The sequence below is a fragment of the Diceros bicornis genome, chromosome 26 (genome assembly GCF_020826845.1).
Source record: "Diceros bicornis minor isolate mBicDic1 chromosome 26, mDicBic1.mat.cur, whole genome shotgun sequence".
Classification (NCBI taxonomy): domain Eukaryota; kingdom Metazoa; phylum Chordata; class Mammalia; order Perissodactyla; family Rhinocerotidae; genus Diceros; species Diceros bicornis.
In genome coordinates this window covers 6,606,146-6,625,711 of record NC_080765.1, presented here as the reverse complement: position 1 = coordinate 6,625,711, position 19,566 = coordinate 6,606,146, and the positions used below count along the sequence as shown (strand labels likewise).

Sequence of the window (19,566 nt, the reverse complement as noted above, 5' to 3'; positions counted from 1 at the left end):
TGTCAAGTTTAGAATTTTGTTTTCCACACAACCCAAAGTTTTTTAGGCCAAGTAGACACAGAACATGGGTCAGAGTGATGATAATGAGCTCATGTAACTTCCAGATACTCAGCCCTTAGATCGTTCCCATCAGGTATATGGGGAGAGGGGCTCACAGGTGACAATGACTGCTACTACAGGCTTTCTCCTTACCAGCTCCTCACCACCAATTAGAAATTCCCCCACTGGTCAAAAAGCAGGAAGCCATCTTCTCTGACTCCTTTGCCCTGGAGAAAAACTCGTGTCATCTTTTTGGAGTCCTGGGTGCTATGTGTGCTGCCCCTGGTGTCATGTTTGGTGCCTAAAGTTGTTGGGGTCCACTTGGCCACCCAAGCTGCTTTCTCCTCTTCACTCCTGTCACACCCATTGTTCTTGGACATTGATCTTGGCAGACATAGGGGGCCATTCTTTGGTCAAGGATCTGTCTAACTGGCTGTCTACTACAGGACCCTTTGAGGGGCTGGACTGGAAGCAGCTTGAATTGCTACTGCTTTGTGCAGCCATAACCATCTTGTCCCTATCCTGATTCTCCTTCAGGTGCCCCCTTGAAGACAGAATGTGATGGATCAGCCTGAATGTGTAGTGATGGTGGTCCAGGCACAGCTAGGCCCTCCTATTGTATTAACTATCCAGGAAGATGGTGTGGTCACCCATGAGCCACAGGGAAAGGACGTGCAGGGGGCCCAGAAATTCTCACCTCTACCAATTCAACTCCAATAACCTTTCTGGATGTCCTCTCTGCATAAGGCACTCTGCTAGGAACTAGGGACATAACGGTGACTAATACCCAGACTGCCTTTGAGAAGGTCTCATTCTGATAAGGGAACTAGGTGTGGAAACCAACAATGGTTCTGGAGGGCAGAGAGGACAATAATCAAATTGGAGGGTGATAGAAGATGCCCAGAGGAAGAAGTGCTTATATCTTTTCAGGACGTTGGTGAGGAAAGACTCTAACAGAGGGAGTTCTGTCTGAGTTTGGTTTTGAAGGATGAGTACGAGCTTTCTAGGGGGCACAGGTATATTTCTGGGCAGAGGAAAGTGCATGGGTAAAGATCTGTAGACCTAGCCAGTTTGAAGGATCTCAAGTATTTTGGAGTGCATGCAGTCATGGAGTCAAGGGCAGGTTAGAGATTGAAGGTCAGTAGCTTTATTTGAGTTTCAGTTAGCTTTAGGCTTACTTGTAACACTGATTGAGTTGTTTATTGATTTACCACAGAATATGAACTCAAAGGAGGTCAAACTGGATTGTCCATGATGCTGTGCCAACTGTCAGAGGGGAGAGGGCACCCGCAGGTGGAGCACAGGTGTCCCTTCTACTGGCTGCAGCTGCTGCACCACCCCATTTCCCAGCACATAAACCATCCAGCATCACTGAATCTCTCCTGGCTGGAAGAGTCACTCTGCATCCACAGGTCTGCAAACAGTAGCACTGATTGCTGAAAGGAAAACTCAGAGTAGAGGGTCTCATAAGGAAAGTGGGCATGGACCTGATCCCAAGCTTTTCCACAGAAACCTGGGTTCTCCTGGCTGCCAGCCTGGTGCTCCTCTATCTGTGAGATCCAGGCTTATGTCCTCTGTAACCCTGGACTTGGGGTGCTAATCAGCCCCCATTTCCCTTATCTGTCCTGGGATTACAAGAATTAACAAAGGGGAAGTTGCTTAATCGTTGGGTAGTAGAAACATGTGAGAGGTTATTATGGATCTGACCCAGATGTGTTGAAGGAGCACCTCCCTCCTCCAAAAATTTCTATAGCTGGGAGAGTTTAGTGAATTTATTTGCTCCTGGGGTTGATCTTCTGATTGACTACCAGTGTGGACCTAGACTAACCAACCAGAGTTCATCAGAGGCTCTTTATTACTGACAGGACCCTTGGCAGTGGGGTTCTCACCCCCTTCCCAAACTTTGGGGATCCTGGAGGCAGGACGAAGTGGCCTGGGTTTTTGTCTCATTATCTTCACCTTCCAGGCTCTGTGTTTACTAGAAGAGACACGTGGAAGGACTGGCCCCTGTGTCACTCAGGTGGCTCCTGCTTCCCTCCCTCCTACCACCGGGCATCATTTACACAATTCTCCTTGTGCGCTTAGAATTTGCTAAGGCTAGAGACTGCTGTGCCCTTCTCCTCAGACTCAACTCATCTTCTTTGCTATTCCCCTCCTCTGTGTATCCCCTCCTAAGAATCAATTCCCCCATCATGTAACATGCAGAACTACTTATCCTTAAATGAGAAATCTTTAGAGCAGAGGAGACCTGGCAGAAATCTTGAAAATGTGTTATTTTCGTTCATATTTTCCTTCTTGTCTCTGGGAGGGTTAGCATCAGTATAGAGATTTCTTTTTCCCCTGATGAAATCTGCTAACAGCTTGCAAAGACACGAGCCCAAAAAGTGAATTTGGATTTTAAATATGTTTTCCCTTTAAGTTGAAGTACGGGAATATGAATCAAAACCATCCAGCAAAGGAATTCTTCAATGGTGGGATCCTGGTGTCATAGTGCAGGTTGCAAGAGGAGTGACTTAGACATGTGGGTAGTGAAGGCCCCTCCATGTCACAGTTGACCTCTGCTTCCATCTCACTTTTCTGAGAGTAGGAAATCATGAACACAGCTACAAACACAGGAAATAGAAATCTGGTTTTAATTCACTGGAAGACATGTTAGGATATCCGGGTATTTTGGCAACGTATTTCCTGACTGATGACATTTTAAAGTTAATTGTGTGGTTTAATTTCATTGTATTTAATACTACATTTTTTACTGAGATAAGACTCTTTTCAGCATGTACTTTCTGAAGGATAAGAGGGCTGTCGTTTCAGTATTTGTGGTTAGAAAAGTGCATAAATAACCTCACCTTTGTAGAATAAAGTGAGGAATATGAATCTAGGCTACACATATATGATGTAGATTGTATACGTGTTTTTAAATATCGCTGTCCAGCAGGTTCTTTTAATCTCTCAGTGCAGGTGAGTAAGGGAGACTGTGAGCCAGTGACGATATGAGAGGCATCCCGGTAGGAGTCAGGATGAAGAGGAAGAATATTCCTCATCCCTCGGAGCAGAGATCATCCTCAGTCCTGGTCCCAGGACTAGGGAAGCAGGGTTAGCATCTCATCTGCTTGAAGCCTGTAGATCAGGACACTATCTAAGTCATTCTGTGTGTGGTCTGTCTGGTAGAAGGATTGTCACTAGATAGTGTCACCACTGGGCAAGCAAACTGTAGCCTTACAGACACTCTTGGAGCCAAGAGTCAGTAGCTGTAGAGTAGAAAATGTCCTCCTTATGCCAAAACGATGTAAACATAATAAAAAAGATTGGCTTTATTGTTAGCACCCTCACTTGTACCTAAAGCCTCATTACTCTACCCAAAAGAGGGAAGCTGGAAAGAAACTGAGGAATTCACCCAGCCCACCGTCTGCCTTAATATGGAACCATGTAACTTTAGATACTAGACCAGATTTTTCCTTGTGGATCAGTGTTGCTGACACATTTACTCAATTGCTTGCCCTCACTTGAGAGTTCATGTAGCACATTGAAAATTCAGAAGCAGAAATTGGTTTAATTGATTTTCCGTGGTTGTGGTGGCAAAGGAAGGATCTGGGTGGGATTAACTGAGGCCAACTGTGTTTCTGGCAGTCAGTGCTCGTGCTTCCATCAACTGTTCTGGAGGAAGGATCCAAATGCCCAGCTGGGCCTGGTCAAGGGTCCTCTGCTGGGTCCTTCAAACACAGGTCCTTTCATGCAATTTTTTGGTTTTATTTTATCACATAAGATTTGCTGGATTTATACAGAATGTTTGTAACTAGTACAGCCTTAAAGGGTAACCTCCAAAGAGGAAGAGACAAGGTCTTAATTCCACTCTCTGGAACATTTAATGGTTACTAATTTTATTTTGCATTATGCATCAGTTGTCAAGTATGCACTCTAGGATTGGGACCATGGGGACTTCAGCTGCTTTTAACTACTCATCATTACTGTTTGTGGGTCTTACAGCGAAGCTGGGAAAGGAGATGATGAGTGAATGTAATTATTGCTGTTGGAGTTGCTGTTATTTATTGCCTCCACGTTACCTCCTTCTCTTGAGTGTTTCAGTTCTGAGTCAGGGACTGGCCAGCCCCAGCACCTATTCCACAATCCCTGTGACCTGATCTCTCTTTCACTTTATAGATATGGGAGCTACACTCAAGGACATTTTAAGAAGCTGGGAATTCCAGGGCCGACACCTCTGCATTTTTTTGGAAATGTTTTGAGCTACCATAAAGTGAGTGTCATTTGTGCTTCTTCTTTTTCATCTTCTTCTTTTTTTTATTTTTGGTGAAGAAGACTGGTCCTGAGCTAACATCTGTTTCCAATCTTCCTCTTTTTGCTTGAGGAAGATTGTCACTGAGTTAACATCTGTGGCAATCCTTCTCAATTTTGTATGTGGGACACTGCCACAGCATGGCTTGATGAGCAGTGAGTAGGTCCATGCCCGGGATCTGAACACGTGAACCCTAGGGCTGCCGAAGCAGGGTGTGCGAACTTAACTACTACAACACTGGTCAGCCCCCTCTTTTGTTTCTTATGGTTTCAAATCCCAGCTTATTTCCACAGTAACAATGCCACTGCTCAGGAAGAATTTTTGAGCTTTCCCTCTTTCCAGAAATGGTGTCATAGACCCCACCCAGCACATGGCCAGATTTATCACAGGGCTCTATTGTCAGCTGTTAGGAGTCTCAGGTTTTGCCTCAGTTGGACAGCCCAGCTCTCTGGCTTATTAAGCACAGGACTTGATGGTCCAACTTGTGAGCCTTGTGAAGAGGATTTTCTTTCTGCCAGGTGCAGACTCCCAGGAAGGCACAGTCGAACTTAGTATTAGGAGAAAATAATGAATGGAGTTCTCAGTAGTAGCTCATTAAGTGCGTACACTAGAGTCAGACTTCTCTGTTTGTAACATAAGGTAGCTTTTTTTTCTCCTTCCTCCTGGTTATTTATTTATTTATTTTTCTGAAGAGTATTCTCCCTGAGCTAACATCTATTACCAATCTTCCTCTTTTTGTATGTGAGTCACCACCACAGCATGGCCACTGACAGACGAGGGGTGTAGGTCCGCTCCTGGGAACTGATTCCGGGCCGCTGAAGTGGAGTGGACTGAATTTAACCACTAGGCCACCGGGACTCCCTGCTGGGTAGTTTTTAAACTTCAGTTCAAAGGTAGCCCAAGTATTCACTGTCAGGTATTTCACAAAAACTTGAATTCTCTCAGGAACTGCTAAAGCCCTGCAGTTATACCCATTGCTTTATTCCCCATTTTGCTACCCGTGACGTCTTTTGGGATTTGAGAGATGGAACAAGAGCTTTCTGCTTTACTTCTCTTCCTTCAGAGGAGGCGCCCTATGGGTGAGTCTGAGCAGTGAGTGCGTATGCTGAGACAAGATGGTGGCTGTCAATGGACTTCAGATATTTAACCACTAGTTGAGTTGTGTGTGTTTTTTTAAATAAATGCAGACTCACTTATACAACATCACTAGAAGGGAGGTGATTGGACAATATTATTAAAAATTAAATATAACTGAGCGGAATATACTAGGTGACACATGGACTGTGAGTTTCAGTGGAGACATTGTGGTTAACTCAGCTCTGATGTCTCTCAGCACCTGGTCCCTGAGTGGAAGGTTTCAAGTTCATGTCCAGACTCTTAACAGGCAGCACCTTGCATGCCAGCTGGTCTCTGTCTAGATTTCCTCTCCCACAGACCTGAGGCTTGTTTCTTAGAACCCAATTCTCCCAACTGAGGCCTTCAGTGCCTAACTACTGCCTCAGAACTTTTGTACATCTTTCCCTCTGAAAAAGCAATAATTTCCTTTCTAACTTTCTCAGATCAGTGCATTAGTGGATACACCACAAGATCCTCCTTTTGGGACCTTTTTTTCATAGTCAAATCATCACAACTCTTAGTGATGGGGAGATTTCTTTTTAAGTTATAGAAATGAAAACTCAGAGCAAGTGTTTTAAATTGCTCTGTCCTGTGTTGAGTGGTAGCTTCTCCCCTTCTTTTCCAGGTGGAGCTGGAAAATTGGAAGGCAGGTCCACTTTGTTATTCAATCATTCACTCACTCACTTTATCACTCAACAAACATGGCTTAGACTTACTTAAATCTGCTGGACTAAAAGAGGCCCCTGGTGTCTTAACTTCCTAATTCTGCTAGAATTCTAGAGAGGGCTCATGAGATAAATGAAAACATGCTTAACAAGTAGATGTAAGACTGTCCAGGGCACTCTCACTTTCCTTCAGCTTCAGTTTTATCATGTGTTTTTGGAGGTCATAATTTAGAGAATTATTTAATTTCAGAGACAAGCATGTACAAGGGAAAACACTTTAGAAAGAGAAGGAGTTACTTAGTTTTCATGACATGGGTAAGTCATTTAGCTTCTACGATACTTGGAGAACATTCAAACTTTAATTCTCCATTTCAGATATCTGCTCTATTTTCTCTTCTTTTCTCTAAGATGTCTCTGAATAAGAGCTCCCTCTCATTACCAGTGAAAGATAGTAAGACTGATTCATGGGATTCGAGTAATTTTTGTGCCAATTATAGGTAGGGTTCAATACATTTAGATTACTAATATAATTTTGATTCTCCTTACAGGGAGTTTGGGATTTTGACAAGAAATGTTTTAAAAAGTATAGAAAAATGTGGGGGTGAGTATTCTGGAAACTATCATCAGATAGACTTGTTGTTATGATGGTGCCCTCGCCGTATGGAAGGTAATCTCAGTCCAGAGCCTCTTTTAGAAATTTTAGAAATAGGGCAGTGAAATCATTCATAATCCTACTATCACTTTTTGAGAATTCCAAATCTTTCTCCATCTGTAGACACATTTTTACATATTTGTGATCAGTATTTCTACAGTTTTTATCTAATATTATGTCATATGCATTTGTCATGTTTTTGATATAATTTTTCATGACTGAGTGGGTGGGCTTTCCTAATTAATTATTGTTTTGGTTCTTAGACAATTTACTTACCTTCGGTTATTTACTAACCTAACTTTCTTTTTATAATGAAATACTTGAAACAGAAAAAAATTATAGAGAATGGTACAGGAAATACTCATGTACATACCACCTAGACTTCTCCAATGTTCTATTGTTATTTCCACCATCATCTCTAGGAGTATGGATTCTGTAACGTCAGGATGAAAGTCTGGACTTTCAGGTTTGGCTCCAGCTGTAGAATCCAGCTTATTCAATGTAATCAGCTCTGTTTTCCCAACAGGTTTTATGATGGCGGATGGCCTGTGTTTTCTATCACAGATCCAGACATGATCAAAACAGTACTAGTGAAAGAATGTTATTTTGTTTTCACAAACCAGCAGGTAGGCATCCATTTTTTTAATGTAAAATTTTATTTATTTATTAAATTTTTATTTAGAAATAATTATAGATTCACAGGGAGTTTCCAAAAAAAAAAAAAAAGTACGGGTAGGTGCCACATCAGGTGCCCTTTACCCTGTTTCCCCCGGTGGTAATAACTTGCATAACTATAGTACAGTATCAAAGCAGGACATTTCATTGGTACTGTCCAGTGAACTGATTCAGATTGCATTAGTTTTATGTGCACTCATTTGTGTGCGCGCGTGTGTGTGTATGTTGCTCCATGAAAATTTGTCACATAAGTAGATTTGTATAACGACCACCACAATCAAGATACAAAACTGTTCCATCACCACAAAGCTCTCTCTTACTATTCTTTTATTATCATGGGCTGTAGCTTGTCTTTTCCTCTCATCAGGGTCTTTAGCAGAGCAAATATTTTTTATTCTGATGAGGCCAATTGATCCATTTTTCCCTTTATGGGTTGTACCTTTGGTGTCAAGTCTGAAAACTCTTCATCAAGCCCTAGGTCTCAAAAATTTTCTCCTATTTTTTTCCCAAACATTACATAATTTTATGTGTTATGTTAAATCCGTGATACATTTTTTGTTAATTTTTGTATAAGGTGTGAAGTTTAGATCAAGGTTCATTTTTTTTTTTTTTTTTTTTTGCCTATGAATGTCTAATTGCTCTAGCACCATTTGTGGAAAGGCTGTGTTTCCTCAGTTGAATAGGTTTTTCCCTATTGTCAAAAAACGGTTGGACCTATTCGTGTGGGTCTATTTCTCATTCTCTATTGATTGATGTGTGGGTCTTTCCCTCCACTAGTACCACACAATCTTGATTTCTATAGCTACAGAGTAAACCTTAACATCATGTAGAATGATTCCTCTCACTTTATTTTGTTTTTCAGATTGGTTTTAGCTATTCTATGTCCTTTGCCTTTCCATACAAATTTAGAATAAGCTTATCCACGTTTACAAGAAAATCGCTGAGATTCTCATAATATCTACAGATCAATTTGAGGAAGATCTATATCATTACTAGGTCAAGACTTTCAATCTATGAACACAGAATGTCTATTTATTTAGGTTTTCTTTGATTCCTTTCATCAACATTTTGTAGTTCTCAGCATAGAGATTCTATACATGTTTTGTTAGATTTACTCGTACAGTGTTTCATTTTTTTTGGAGTGATTGTAAATGTTATTGTGTTTTTAATGTGTTTTCACATATCCATTGTTATTATATAGAAATGTGGTTGATTCTTGTGTGTTGATCTTGTATCCTAGAACCTTGCTGAGCTCATTTATTACTTCTAGAGTGTTTCTTTTTATATTCCTTGAGATTTTCTTCATTGACAATGATGTCATCTGAAAATTGGGACACTTCTATTTTTTCATTTTCAATCTGTATGCTTTTTATTTTTTTTTCTTGTTTTACTGCACTAGCTAGGACTTCCAGTATGATGTTGAATAAGAATGGTGAGAGTGGATATTTTTCCATTGCTCCTTATCTTAGCAGGAAGCATCTATTCTTTCATCATTTTAAAATTTTTAAAATTTATTTTGGACAAATAAAAAATGTATATGTTTAAGGTGTACACTGTGATATTTTGATATATGAATACACTGTGAAATGATTACCACTAATGAATTAACATATCCTTCACTTCCCATGGTTACATTTCCTTGTGTGTGTGGTAAGAACACTTAAGATCCACTCTTCTCAAATTTCAAGTATACAGTACAGTGTTATTTACGATAGTCACCATGCTGTACATTAGGTCTTCAGAACTTATTTATCTTATAAAGGAAAGTTCGTACCCTTTGAACCATACCTCCTATTCTCCCTTCTCTAGCCTCTGATAACCACCCTTCTACTCTCTGCTACTATCAGTTTGACTTTTCTCTTTTAGATTCCACACACAAGTGAGATCATGTGGTATTTGTCCTTCTGTGTCTGACAATTTTCTTAGCATGTTGTCCTCCAAGTTCATCCATGTTGTCACAAATGGAAGAATTTCTTTCTTTTTTAAGGCTGCATAATATTCCACTGTATGTTTGTGTATATATATACTTATATATATATTTATATATATTTAATATAAATATATATTTATATATATACTTAATATAAATATATATTTTATATATGTTTTAAACATACATATATTTAAATATGTATGTATACACACATTTTCTTTATCCATTCATCTATCCATTTACATTTAAAGTAATTATTGATTGAAAGGACTTATTATTGCCATTTTTTAAATCTGTGTGTTTCATAGATTGTTCCTTCTTCATCACTTCTTGCTGTTTTCTTTGTGATTTGATGATTTTCTGTAGTGCTGTGCTTTGATTTCCTTCTCTTTATCTTTCCTGTATCTACTATAGGTTTTTGCTTTGTGGTTACCATCAGGCTTCCATAAAAAAGCTTGTAGATATAACAGTCTATTTTAAACTGACAAAAATTTAACTTTGTTTTCCCTCAAAAACTCAATGCTTTTACTCCCCACTGACATTTTATGTTTTCAATGTCACAATTTACATCTTTTTATATTGTGTATCCATTAAAAATTATTTTAGCTATAGTTATCTTTTTTTTTTAATTTTTTGTTTATTGCAGTAACCTTGGTTTATAATATTGTATAAATTTCAGGTGTACATCATTATACTTCTATTTCTGCATAGATTACATCATGTTCACCACTCAAATACTAATTACAACCCATCACCACACATATGTGCCAAATTATCCCTTTCGCCCTCCTCCCTCCCCCCTTCCCGTCTGATAACCACCAATCCAATCTCTGTCTCTATGTGTTTGTTTATTGTTGTTGTTATCTACTACTTAATATCTTTAATTCTTTTGTCTTTTAACCTTTACTCCAGAGTTGTAAGTGATTTGCATCCCACCATTACAATATTAGTGTATTCTGAATTTGAGTGTATATTTACTTTTACCAGTGAGTTTTGTGCCTTCATATGATTTCATGTTACAAGTTAGTGTCTTTTCTTTTCACCTTGAAGTTTTCCCCTTTAGCCTTTCTTGTGGAGCAGGTCTAGTGGTGAGGAACTCTTTCAGGTTTTGTTTGTCTGGAAATGTCTTTATCTCTCCCTCATTTCTGCAGGATCGCTTTTCCAGGTAAAGTATTCTTGTTTGGTAATTGTTTTCTTTCAGCACTCTGAATATACCATTTTAGCCTCTCCTGGGCTTCTTGGTTTCTGCTGAGAAATCCACTGATAGCCTTATGGGGGTTCCCTAGTAACTCTCTGTTGCATTTTATTTCAGTCTTTGTATTCTTCAACTTCAAAAAATTTTTTTGGTTCTTTTTTATGTTTTATATCTCTCTGTTGAACTTGTCATTTGCTTTTGCAATTTTTTTCTAATTTTGTTAAATTGCTTATCTGTGTTCCCTTGTAGCTCTCTGTGCTCCTTTAGAACAATTATTTCAGGTTCTTTGTCAGGAAATTTGTGGATCTCCATTTCTTTTGGGTCAGTTAGGGGAAGTTTGCTGTGTTCCTTTGTTGTTGTCATATTTCCCTGATTCTTTGTGATCCCTGTAGTCTTTCATTGGTGTCTGTGCATTTGAAGAAGCAGTCACCTCTTCCAGACTTTATGAACTAACTTCAGTAAGGAACGACCTTTGCTTGTGTGTTGGGACACACTGTAGTGTGTTGTGACCCTCAGTCTAGTGGTTCTGAGAGCCAAGTGTGGGGCTGTGTGCTGGCTCCATATGCAGGGAGGCGTGGTTAGATCGGGAAGCTTGGGTTCAGAACATCACCAACTGTATGATCCTTGGCAGCAAGAGCTGTGGAGGGTCCACAGTGGGTGCAATGGCTGTTGAGGTGTTTAGCTGCGCCTCCAGGTCTAGTAGCAATGGACAGAGGCAGGTGGCAGTGGTGGCCAGAGTTGGTGGTATGCACATACTCGTCTGTGGGGGCTGAGTGCAGGTGCGTGCACTGCAGTGGGGGCGGTGACTGGGGTTGAGACTGGCAGTGTGCAGGTGGGTGGCTGCAGGGGTTAGCTGTGGGCACATGCAGTGAAGTCCAGTGACAGGGATCAGGGATGGCTCCAGGCACCTGAGCAGCTGCAGGGCACTGGGCTGTTGTCATACACACGCTCAGACACAGATGCTGGGACTGCTGCTGGTGTGGATCTCAGGGCTCAGGGAGTCATTGATGGCACTGGCTAGGGCAGCTCTGGCAGGGGAGGAGTGGGACAGGGCAGGACTCAGGAAGTTGGAGTCTGTGAATGTAAAAACCTGTGGGGCTATCAGCAGCAAAATCTGCAGAGTATCTGCAGCATCTATGCTGGCTGTTGGTTTCCTCAGCAGCAACAGCTTCTGGAGTCTTCTGCAGAGCAGGCCATAGAGAACCATGGTCACTCCCACCACATGGCTGTTACCGGCAGTCCCTGCCCTTCTTTGTTTCTAGCTGTCTTAAGATGTGTCAGCTATGCCAGTCTCTGGGTGGGGTGAAACCAAAGCAGTTCATTAGTGCAGTGCCCTGAAATGCTGGGGAATCTGATCACTTGCCCTCCTGTCCTTTCCCAGCAGGTAGAAATCTCTCAGGCTGGGAGTTCCCTCTTTGCCCTGAGCAGTGCTGGCCTGGGGGATGGGATGATGCAGGCAAAATTAAACTATTCTCCCTACTCATTTTGCACAGTTATGCTCAGGTTTTTTCCTCCACTGTGTTGCCAAACCATTTTAAGTAGACTCCTGAGCGCCCCTAGATCTGTTTTCATCTGTGGATAGCTGCCTAACTGATGTTGTTTGAGGGGTGATGGAGGCTGGAGTCCTACTCAGCTAGCTTAGTGAAGTCACTCCAGTGACTTAGTGAAGTCACTTTCATCATTAAGTGTGATGTTAGCTGTGGGTTTTTTTTTTAGGTGGTCCCTATGAAGTTGAGGAAGCTTCCCTCTCTTCCTGGTTTTTGAGTTGTTATCATGAAACAGTGTTGGGAGATAGTCATTTTAAAACAAAATTTAGTTTTGAAAGAAGAATGAAAGTCTCGATGAGGTTGACTTTGTAGGCCAGTCTCAAGCTGAGAAATAGGATGATCTTCTTTTCCTTTCTATCCCTGGAGGAAAAATGTAATGCCAAAAGATTTCCAAGTGATTGTACAATTTCTTCAGAATAGCAAATAGACTACTAGTCTTTTAACTACTATTTGTTTAAGAAGTTTCCATATCAGGACATCCTTTTTTCAAGTTGCTTTTGCCATAGATATATGTAAAGATAGAACTGGCCTGAGGCAACATACAGTTTTCCAAGGCTATCTGGCTGTCTGGCTATCTGTTGCCAACCCCTTTCTAGTCTGAGAAGCCCTGGAAGATGCATTAGGTCTTATTCCTGTCTATTTCCCCTGAAAGACCAGTTTCCCTACCACATGGGTCATTTGCATTGAAAAGAAGTTTGGAATATAAAGGCTGGAAACCACATCAATTGGCTGGATGTCTCCTCCACCCTCAATGGAACCTAGGCATTTGGAATAAATATTTATCGAGCATCTATCATAAGGTCTGCTACTAAGTAGACAGTCATTAAATATTTGTTGAATATTTGAAGACAATTTCACAAATTTTCCACAATTGTTGAGACCTCCAAAACTCATGTAGGGTAAATTGTCTTTGCTTTTGAGTGTAGCGTGTTGGTCCAGTGGGATTTATGAAAACTGCCATCCCTCTGTCTGAGGATGAACAATAGAAGAGAATACGTACGTTGCTGTCTCCAACCTTCACCAGTGGAAAGCTTAAGGAGGTAAGAAATTAATAGGACTTTTAATTAGAAACTTAAGGAAAGCATCTGGGGTCAGGTAGAAAATAAGGTCATAGTCTCTTTTCAAGGATTATTTTGCTGGATTTGAGGATCTTAGAAATGGTGTTTTATCTTGATGTACTAGAAAAGACCCTACAAGATTCATTATAAAATGTCACTTACTGCTCCATGCTTGCTAAAGCCAAGTCTTTATAGGACTCGAGTCTCTGCATTTCACTTTGGGTGGTGGTGTATTTTGTGTCTCGATGTTCCCTATCATTGGCCAGTATGGAGACGTGTTGGTGAGTAACCTGAGGAAGGCAGCAGAGAAAGGCAATCCCATCACCTTGAAAGAGTAAGTAGGAGTGCACCTGCTGGGATTCTGAGCTCTGTCATGAGATCCTCCAGCTGCCTGACATGGAGCTGAAATTCCCACTGTTGAGTTACTCTAGTGACCAAACAGAAGTAGGCCTGTGGTGTTACAACTCCCATAGTCACCCAAGAAGAGATGGCCTACCCAAAAAGGCAGGGCAGCCAGGAGAAAAAGGGTCTTCTCACCTTTGTACATGGGCCAGGATTGATTTATCTGCTTAATCGTCACCTTGGATATTCTGGAAGACAAAAATACATAGTTTAGAAAGAAGAAACATTATTGTACTGAAGATTTCAATTTAGAGTGTATGGAAATGTGGGAGGGGAAGGCATTTGGTACATATTGGTTGGCAGCGGGTGGGGCAGGAAAGTTTACACGGTAGAACTTGGAATAACTTAAACCCCTTCATGATTTTGCTGAGGACATCAACAAAATTACCACTACTTCTCCTCCCTTCAGTCTCAAAGAGAGAAGGCCCTGTGCAGGCTATGGGTAGGGTGACCATATCATCTGTTGTCTAAAGTGGGATATTTTTATTTATGCAGGAACAACAAGTGTGAACTGGGATTATCCTGGGAAAACTGGGAACATATGATCACTTAGCTATAGGATCACCTAAGTCAACGTTGGAGTGCTCTATTATTATTTTCTAACTAGGGAAGATTCTTAGTTTTTACATTTACAGAAATGAGTCAGCCCTCAGGGCAACCTGAGATCACTGGAGTTGAGGAGGACTGGGTCTTTCAGGAGCCTTAGCAGGGGTGTAGAGAAGGAGGGATGACATTCCTGGCAACCCAGAACAGGGTGCTGATGTTCTGTAATGTGCTAAAGAGGAATCAGCTCTGAGCATAGATACTGTGGTGAGGCAAGACCCAGATCAATGTCACCTTTCTTGACTTCCCTAGAATGAGTTAGCTATTCCACCCTCTGTCCTGCTGAAACACAGTGCTCATATAGGTACTATTGCCCATACTCAAAACACACTATTTTAATTTTTCTGATTATGGGTCTGTCTTCCTCTATGACTCACCTTCTTCAGCTCAGAGGAGGGTCTAACACACCTTAGTGTCCCCATCTCCCCTAATACAGTGCCGAGTGCCTCATTGGAACACGAAAAACACCTCATGAGTGATAGTGATGGTAGTATAGACTCTTCAGATGATGTGGCAGAAGGTTCTGATGGTGTTGGCTCTTTACATGTGTTGCCTGGGCATATGAATTACATGCACTTCTTGCTGCATGTGTTGGATAAGGAGAGTAGAGAGGTGCGGATGTTAATTTTCCTTGTCTTTCTTTTTCTACTCAGCATCTTTGGGGCCTACAGCATGGATGTGATTACTAGCACATCATTTGGAGGGAGCATTGATTCCCTACCAACCCACAAGATCCCTTTGTGGAAAATGCCAAGAAGCTCTTTAGATTTGATTTCTTCAAGCCATTCATTCTCTTAATAAGTATGTGGACTAGTATTTACTGTTCCTTCCTTCCTTCCTTCTTTCCTTCTCTCACCCTCCTTCCCTCATTTTTTTTCTTTCTTCTTTCTTTCCTTCCTTCTTTATTTGTGTAACAGCTTTTTTGATTTATAATTCACATACCATATATTTCACCCATTTACAATGTACAATTCAATTGTCTTTACATCCTAAGTCTCCATCTACAGATGAATGGATAAAGAAAATGTGTTATAAATGTATAATGGAATGCAATTCAGCCATAAAAGGGGTGGAAATCCTGCCATTGCAACAATATGGATGGACCTTGATGGCATTATGCTACGTGAAATAAGTTATATAGAGAAAGAAAAATACTGCATGATCTCACTAATATGTGGACTGTAAAAAAAAAATAAGAACCAGACTCATAGAGAAAATAAATCAGATTTGTGGTTACCAGAGGCATGGATTGGAAGGGGGAAAATGGAGGAAGGTGGTTAAAAGGTAGAAATTTTTGATTATAAGATAAATAAGTACTGGAAATGTAATGTACAACATAATGTCTGTAGGTAACACTGATGTATGGTATGTTTGTAAGATGCTAGAGACTAGATCCCAATAGTTCCGTCGCAGGGGAAATTTTTTTGTGACTATAAGAGGTGATCGATGTTAAGGAAATATATTGTGCTAATCTTTTTGCAATATATGTCTGTCAAGTCATTATCCTGTACTTTTGAAACTTATACAGTACTGTATGTCAATTATAATTCAATTAAACTCAAAAAAAGATTTTTATTACACTCATATGTTCAATTATCACTACCGTCAATCGTTAGAACATTTTTGTCAACACAGATACCCTGTACATTTTAACCAACTCCTCTACTCCCCTTAGTCCTAAGGGACTACCAATTTACTTTCTGTCTCTATAGATTTATCTACCTTGGACACTTTATACAGATGGAATCATACAATATGTGGTCTTTTGTGGCTGGCTTTCTTTATTTGGCATAATATTTTCAAGGTTCATCCACGTTGTAGCATGTATCAGTGCTTCATTTCTTTTTACGTCTGAATAGTTCTTTAGGATTTTTTATATACAAGATCATGTTATCTAGTAATAAAGATTGTTTTACTTCTTCATTTCCTATATGGATACCTTTTATTTCTTTTTCTTGCCTAATTCCCCTGGCTAGAACCTCTAGTACAATGCCAAATAGAAGTGGTGAGAGAGGCATCCTTCTTTTGCTCTTGATAGTAGAGGAGAGCACCCAGTATTTCGCTATTTAGTACGGTGTTAGCTATGTTTGTTTTAGATGCCCTATATCAGGTTGAGGAAATTCCCTTCTACTCTTAGTTGGGTGCTGGATTTTGTGAAATGCTTTTTCTGCATCCATTGAGATGATCATGTGGTTGTTGTTTTTTATTTTATTGATATGGTGTATTACACAACCTTGCATTCCTGGAATAAACCCCGTTGTTTATGGTGTATACTTCATTTTATATGTTGCTGGATTCATTTTGCTAGTATTTTGTTGAGGATTTGTGCAGTCATGTTCATAAAATATGTTGGTCTGTAGCATTTTTTTTTCCCGTGATGTCTTTGTCTGGTTTTAGTGTCAGGGTGATACTGTCCTTGTAGAATGAGTTTGGAAGTGTTCACTCCTATTTTATGGAAGAGTTTGTGAAAAATTGGTGTTAATTCTTTTTTAAATATTTTGTAGAATTCCCCATTAATGCATTTGGATCTGAGCTTTTCTTTGCAGGTAGGATCTTGATTACTAACTCAATCTTTTTACTTATTATAGGCTTATTCAGATTGTCTTTTCTTTAACTGAAGTCACATTGGTTTATAACATTATATAAATTTCAGGTGGACCTCCTTATATTTTGACTTCTGTGTAGACTGCATTGTTCTCACCACCAAAAGTCTAGTTGCCATCCGTCAGCATGCACATGTGCCCTTTTACCCCTTTTGCCTTCCCCCTGCCCCATTACCATCTGGAAACGACCACAGATTGTACTTCTTTTTGAGTCAATTCCTGTAGTTTGTGTCCTTCTAGGAAATTGTCTATTTCATCTAAGTTATTGAAATTCTAGGCTTACAGTTGTTCATAGCATTCCATTATAGTTCCTGCTATTTTATTTTATTTATTTATTATTTTGCTGAGGAAGATTAGCCCTGAGCTAACATCTGTTGCCAATCTTGCAGTTTTTTTATGGTTAAGGAAGATTATCCCTGAGCTAACATTTGTGCTAATCTTCCTCCACTTTATATGTGGTTCACCACCACAGCATGGCTGATGAGTGGTGTAGGTCTGGGCCCAGGATCTGAACTCACAAACCCGGGCCACCATAGTGGAGTGTACAGAACTTAATCACCATGCTACAGGGCCAACTCCCTCTTTTTATTTTTTTAATGTCAGTAGTAATGTCCCCTATTTTCTTCCTGAAACTAGTAAGTTGAATCTTCTCTGATTTTTCCTTGTCAATCTAGCTAAAGGTCTTTTGAAAGAACCAGCTTTTGGTTTCATTAATTTTCTCTATTGTTTTTTTATTCTCTATTTCGTTAGTTTGTGCTCTTGTCTTTATTATTTCCCTCTGTTTGCTTTCGGTTTGTTTGCTCTTCTTTTTTCTGTATACTAAGGTGGAAAGTTAGGTTATTGGTTTGAGACCTTTGTTTTTTTAAATGTGAAAATTTATAGCCATAATTTTCTCTTCGAGCACTCCTTTTGCTACATCCTGTAAGTTTTGGGTTATTGTGTCTTCATTTTTATTTACCTCCAAGTAATTTCTATTGCCATTTTAATTTCTTCTTTGACCCATTGGTTATTTAGGAGTGTATTGTTTCATTGCCACATATTTGTGACTTTCCCAATTTTCTTTCTGTTATTGATTTCTGATTGCAGTTTATTGTGGTGAAAAGACATCATGTATTATTTCTATCCAGAGTTGTATTTCTTGAACTGCACAATTAATTAAAGTAGCATACTATGGTCTGGTTTATCCAAAGAGATTCTAGTCCAGTGCATAAAAGGCTAAGAGGTCAAGAAATTCAATCCTTTTCTTTGGTCACTCCAAAGATGCAGAGGGCCAGTGACCTCATTGCTGTAGTGATGGCCCGTATTATGGACTTACTGTTGCTCAACCACTGGCTTGGAAGTCTGAGCAAAGGTGATAGAGGGAATGGCTCCTGGTTGAGAAGCCTGTTGTCTTTCATTCTTCTGCCTGGTAGTGGAAATTATAATTTCTCCAGGTAAAATTTACATTTTCATTGTGCTTTCGTTTTTCTTTTTCCCTACAGTGCTCTTTCCATTTCTTAAGCCATTTTTTTTTACTAAGACTTTAATTCCTGTATTCACTCTCATTCTCTCACAAGTACATAGTGGAGTTTTCCAGAAGCTGCATAAAGTGTGATATCACAACAGGTTAAAGTAGAAGCAGTTGTGACGAGCTAGGTATCTTCTATAAGACAAGAATTAAAGACATCTTCAAAATGAAAACAATGCCATTCTTCTTGCTGGTACTTTTTATTTTGGAAAACATAGTCGTTTTCTAAAAAAAAAATATTTATCTTATATAATGGATTTATTATCATTATATTTAAATAAATTACATAATTAATGATTTTGATATTTTTCTCAGTATTATTAAGCCAGTTTTTGAAGTATTAAATATCTCTCTATTTCCAAAAAGTGTTACTGATTTTTTCACAAATATATGTAAAGATGATGAAAGAGAGTAACCTCAAAGATAAGGAAAAGGTAAAATCTGGTAGTGGTTACATGATGGTGTTGACCTTTCATAATTCATTGAGCTGTATACATATGATTTGTATATTTCACTGTAATGATTTTTGGGTGGTAGAGATCTCTAGGGTTTAGAGCAGGAGACTTCTAACATTTTGGGGAAAGGAAGAAGGTAGAAATTGGAGAGGGAGATAAAAAAATGAGTCAGAGGACCATGTTTAAAATTTAATAATAGGCACGACAAATACTATGTAACTGTATAAATATTGTTGAGGCAAAACTTTAACATTTCCCTTCAATCAATTGTCAAAGGATAAACATTTATATTTAAAAATTATGTTACTGGTATTATAATTTCATCATATCTTACAGTGTCAAGGAGTCATTTCAATTCCAAGCCTCTTATTTTTCATGTTTCCCAATGGAAGCCCCAATTAGGCTACCTGTAGAGTATAGTCTGTGTTAAATTGGTGCCCTCTCATAGTCTGGAGTAGGCAGGAGCCTTCTCTGGCATTGAGACTGCAAGTTGGCTAACCCAGCTTTGCCTTCATGAAGTCTGGAGACGAGCACAAGGATGTCTGCAGTTAAGGAGACAGGGATGAGTACTCCCAGAAAGTTACTGAAGATAGTGTAGAGTTCTGCGAGTTTGGGGCCTTTGAGGATGTTCAGAGAAAAGCTGCTGATGAACTCTGCAAATGTCAGGGTATTAATCTATGTGGCCATTCATTAAAAATTAAGGCTGAAGGAAAAAAGGGATTGAAGTCAGGGACTTCTTCCTGAGCAAGAAGGCATAACAGGAGAGGGAACAGGCAACTCTTTGGCCAAGAAGCTGCGTTCAAAAGCCAGAGAAGTGGAAGATCA

At 39.7% G+C, this 19,566-nt stretch overlaps 1 pseudogene; it reads left to right on the top strand.

Annotated features, from left to right (window-relative positions):
- Positions 1 to 1,520: 1,520 nt before the first annotated feature.
- LOC131422937 (cytochrome P450 3A12-like) overlaps positions 1,521 to 19,566 on the top strand; it is a 33,748-nt pseudogene continuing 15,702 nt past the window's right edge.